Source organism: Carya illinoinensis, chromosome 14 (genome assembly GCF_018687715.1).
Source record: "Carya illinoinensis cultivar Pawnee chromosome 14, C.illinoinensisPawnee_v1, whole genome shotgun sequence".
Classification (NCBI taxonomy): domain Eukaryota; kingdom Viridiplantae; phylum Streptophyta; class Magnoliopsida; order Fagales; family Juglandaceae; genus Carya; species Carya illinoinensis.
In genome coordinates, this window is record NC_056765.1 from 14129824 (window position 1) to 14135338 (window position 5515).

Below are 5515 nucleotides of genomic sequence, written 5' to 3' on the forward strand. Positions count from 1 at the left end.
ATGCCAAGTAGAATACTGAGGGTTTGGGATGGATTTATTATTGTCATCTAGAACAGTGGGTGGTGGGGAAGGATTAGAGCCATCAACATACCCGAGTAAATTTTGGCTGGTAAGGAGAGGTAAAAATTGGCTCTTCCAAAGCAAATAATTGGTGGAGCTGAGTTTGATGGTTAACATATGAACTATCATGTTAAATGGAAAGGGAGAAGGGGAGGGCGACTGAGACTCCATAGGAAAAAAAAAAAAAAAGATGGATGCAAGTCCTAGGTATTCTCTGATACCATGACAAGATTTTGAGACACACAAGTGAGAACTCCTAAGCATACGTTTGCTGTAGGATGAAGATTTTATTTATATTATAAATTGTAAGAATTACAATCAAGAGACTTAATGACAGAATATTCTAAAGCAATCAAAAAGGGATATACAAAGATATTTATTTGTTTCCTTCTTGAGTATTCTTTCTGCATTGACTTGAGGATGATGTGCATGATTTGCTGCAGGTTTCCATAACAGAGGTTTCCATAGTAGAGGGACTATACTTAACACAATAGCATCGCAATGCCAATGCGGAACAAGAAGAAAGGTACTGCAGTGGGATTTTGCACGAGGCTAATTCAAATTATTTCAAGTGGAACAAAATTTTCTACAAGTTCAAATTTTTGGTCCTCTTATTGCCCATGTCAAATTATTGTGATTGCACCTATGTCAATGAGGTTACTAGTGTTTTCTAAATACTTTCACACTTCAAGATCACTAAGACATGGTTAACCTAGGAAATGAGAGAGAGAGAGAGAGAGAGAGAGAGAGAGAGAGAGAGAGGGCTCTTTGTTTGTACATTCACTACCTTCAAAACAAACATATGTAAGACTCATTTTTAAGAGTCTCCTTATCATGGGGTGGTTAATAAACTTTCCTAGAAGTTAATTAACAGCTTGTGATGGGAGTTACTTAACTAGTGCAATTAAATAATTGGTGGGAAGTTATTTAACTAATAGTAACTTCCTTTTTCCATCACTTTCGTTGGTGACAGACTCGTGGCATATAATTCATGAGCAATAATAATTTACCTGCCAAAATAATTTTTAGTGGGAATAACTTTCTTTTGCCATGACAATTTGGTGCGGCAATATTTGTTTTCCTCCATATATAAATCGGTTTAGCAACCAGGAAATTGTGTTGAGAATTGCCTTTTTTTTATGATTTCGTATGGTGGCCATTAGTGAATATATAATGACATGCAACCAGTTCTGTTAACATCAGTGGCTTGGTGGGAAGAAAAAATTTCCCACCAGCACCTATCTAAAATAGTTACGTGGAATAAGTTTTTTCCCGCCAATTCATTCTGTGGACAGTACATTATATATCATGACGACCCATCAATCCTTCCAACTTGGATTGTGATAAAACCTGTTGAATCACCAACTGATACTATACAACAGTTTGTATTCACCAATGATCACTGGTGAAAACAAGCTAGTTGTCATGATGAACGGTAGTGATTAAACATGTTAAAAACATATATCCCAACAATGCAACCAAATATCTGCTAAACATCAAATCCCCAAAATATGATCACACTCAAATTGACTTTCATAATAACATTTGCAACATATATAACCACCATCTGATATATATAATCTACCAACATTAATTGAAACACCATTATATATACAAATCTGCCAACATATATATTAACCAATTAGTTAAAGGCCATGAACCTTATAGATGTTTGCAACTCAAATAATGAACATGAGGAAATATATATTCCCTCTCCAACAGCATCTATGATAACTTACAGGGCGATATATGGAAGTTTACTAAAATTATTAATATGGCTTCTTGCTGACATTGATTGACAATACAATCTAATTAATTTCAGTCCCTGATTCCACATAGCAAGTTGGTAAATGATTTCTTGATAATTAAAAAAAAGAACTATGTCAACAAAGAGTAGACTTCTTTCGTGAATGACATTCATGGGGTGGGAAGCTTTTATACTAATCAATTGCAGCACTCTTGTACATAATTTATTGTTGTCAGCATATACAGATTTAAAGGGGGGAAAATTAACCTATGTGATGTGTATGGAAGGAGAATGCCAACCCCTTTGTTGATATTCCCATGGAATTAATACTATATACCTACCATTACAGCTATGCTATTGCAAATCCTGCAGTTGCTTTCTCTAGGAATAGAGTTTGCTATAGCCTCAGCCATGCTATAGCAAAATAGTTATGCTATATATATCCCAATAGAGAACAGCCCAATTTGTATTCCAGTAGTGTACCATTTCTTTAAAACAATATTATCAACTAGTCATAGCCTTACCATCTACCATAGCAATCGTAAGTATGAGAGTATAAACTCTCATACATATGGGGAACCAAAATATGTATCCTAGCATGACCTACTCTGTTTTCCTGGGGTTTAAATCTAAGTATTTACATCTATCAAAGCTCCATCTGCTGGTTATCCTGAAATTAAATTTGGATACCACATCTATCTCTTGGATACTAGAATTGTGGTACACAACTACTAATGTTTGCAGCTGAGACAGATTTTTAGGCACTAACCATAACATATAGCAAAATAACATCCTCATTATACTCAGAAATTAGTACTGACCTAAGTGCATTAAAGTTAGAGAGACTGGGTTTCCTTATGTATCCAAAGTTATAGAGAAGTGGGTTTCCTTATCTTCTAACAACTTAGTGTGAATATCAACTGTGCATATAAACTAATACCCTTTGTTTAGTTTATTAAAACCTGAATAAGATTTTAAGGCAATTGAGGGTGTGTGTGAATATAGATGTCGACTTGGATATTATAGGTAGTTCTCTTGCAAATCTCTAGCTGCAACTACTTGGATTCTTTATACTATTGAAGAAATACTGCCCAACTAATTACCTTTTTTTCTGTGTATGCTCTTCATCATGAAACCAACTCCTGCTCTACCATCCTCTATCCATATGGCTGAAATCAGTCATGCATACTGCTAACCTATATTTTTCAAAACAGTAAAATTAGCATACTCATGTATTTTTTGCATCCTTTTAATATAATTAGCTAAAATAACATTAATAATTTTAACTTTGTCTATTTCAGAACGTACCCTTTCATAACTTAGTAACAACTCATCAAAAAATAAACCCATCATTTTACTTTTCCTGTAGTGTGTTAATAGATATCCACCCTAACTATAATTGCATAAGTTACCAAAATAACCATGGATATCTACATATGTTTTAAATAATCCACAAAAAATATACACCACAAAGAGGCCCTCCACAAAAATATACCCCACAAAAAGGCCCTCCACAAAAACTTCTCATCAAGTGCGAAAACTAATCATCTCTCTGAGTCTCTCTATGAGACTCACTACCATCGGGTAACTCAGTGCTTTGATAGCTCATTAAGAGCTTCTCATACTCAGAAAAATCCTTCCTCAACTCTGCAATATCACCCATCATAGCATCTAGTATGCTCTTGTACATTTCTACATCACTCTTGTTCTGTTCATTCTCCTCCGACAGACAAATAAATGCCCTGCTCTTCTTCATTGAAGGAGAGGGGTTCGGAATCACCATGTGCCCCCTCCTTACTGCATACCCAGATCTATTTCCCAAGACTTCTTTGAACACAGTCTCAGCCGCTTCTTCAACATCCTCTTCAGACTCTTTTTCAGCTAACCTCTCCATCATTAGATTCTGAAAAATTCAGTACATCACAAATCAGCTAAATGTTAAACACCTATGCAGCCCATATAATTATAAAAATTAATTTAAACACACTCTTACGTAATTGTGTTCAGTTGCTGCATTGATGAATTTAACCTTCCGTGTTGACCAGTGTGTTTCCTTATAGAAGGTAACCATATTTGGTGCCGTCTCCCGCTGAAACACACAATTAATAGAGAAGTTTATCAATTTTTTACTCGTTAACTGATTATGTTATACCCCTTGCTTAATAACAAACATTCTCCTCTAATATCTGTATAAAGGATTTTCACCCACCGATATGCTTGACCTTCAATTTTTGCCTATTGAAACTGTTTATCCTAGATTTCTCCTGCATTTGTTTCCAATAAATTAATGCCCCTTTATAAATAGTGTGTTACTCGAATTTAAAGTTAGGCAAAGACCATTTTCCATCAACCTTACTTCTATTTGAGGTGCATAAGACCATGTACTGAAAAGCAATTTTAAGTAACCTTATGACCAATTCATTCAAATCTGAAACTTAAACAAGAGGAAATACCTTGAATGTTGCATTTGCCCAGTATTCACATAGCTTTTCCCATACAGATTTCTCCACCTTGTCCGTCCCACCACGTAGGGCCTCTTGATGTGATGCATATTTTAAATAAACTTTATGTAGTACATAATGATAAGCATTATACTTATCTGCCAAATGCATTACAACCATCGTGAGATGGTTGTCTCTTGTCCAGTTAAGAACAAAATCTGCCTGCAATATCAAAAAATACAAAGCCCTACATGAGTGAGTCATCAAACATAGTGTAATTATGCCAACTGAATATATATACCAGCTTATGAACTTTGTTATCAATAGGTAAAGCCCTACCCTAACACGATCTATCAGCTCTATCCTCTAGTCTTCGGGTACATGACTCCAACTAGCATGCCTCATGTCAGCATGTACTTTAATTATCTTTGTTAGTTGGCCAGTGAATATGGATGCATTCTCACAAGATGGCCCTCGATGACCATCTTGTGTAACCAAAGGTATCTTACCCACTTTCCTCATTCTTTCAAATAGCATGCCCTTCACTAGCCCTCGACCTCTTTTCTTAGTAGGTGGATCTACATCAATATATCAATTGAGTGTAACTCAATCAAGGTATATAGATAGCATGAGCCAAGTGCATATTAGAGTACTTGTAGTTGTATATGAATTGACCAAGTAGTAATTCTGACCATAGAGACACAACCGGATAGTTTGATGTCATACCTGTATTAGTGATAACAACCTCTTCAACTTGTGCTCCACCCAATTTCTCTTGTGGGCCTGCACCTTCTACATCCTGAGTTGATGCATCTGGTTCTGGCTCATCCCGCAACATGGTTCTCGGATCCAACCCCTCTGCTTCTCTAACTGGGCTGCACCATGTCTGACTCGCCCCTCTCGAAACTTTATTGTTCTCACCATCCTCGGCTTTGCTGGTGGGTGGAAATACCTACTGCTTCTTTTGCCTGCAACCAAGAAAACATGTAACCGAAGACTAAAATGCTATTTAACGTACTAAAGATCATGTAAAATGATGAGGAAGCCTTTAATTTTACATGCTGGTGGCATTATAATTTACTACCATATAGCATACTAAAGCTAGATAAATTCATCGACAAGATTTTGTAAGAATGTGCTCCTGTTTTTAACCCCATGATGTATTGCTTCCCCTATTTCTTGGTAAATAAGGACCACCAAGACCTATGCCCAAGCCTTAAAAAAGAATGAACACATCTAAGGGAGTTTGGTGGTAGACTTACCAAAC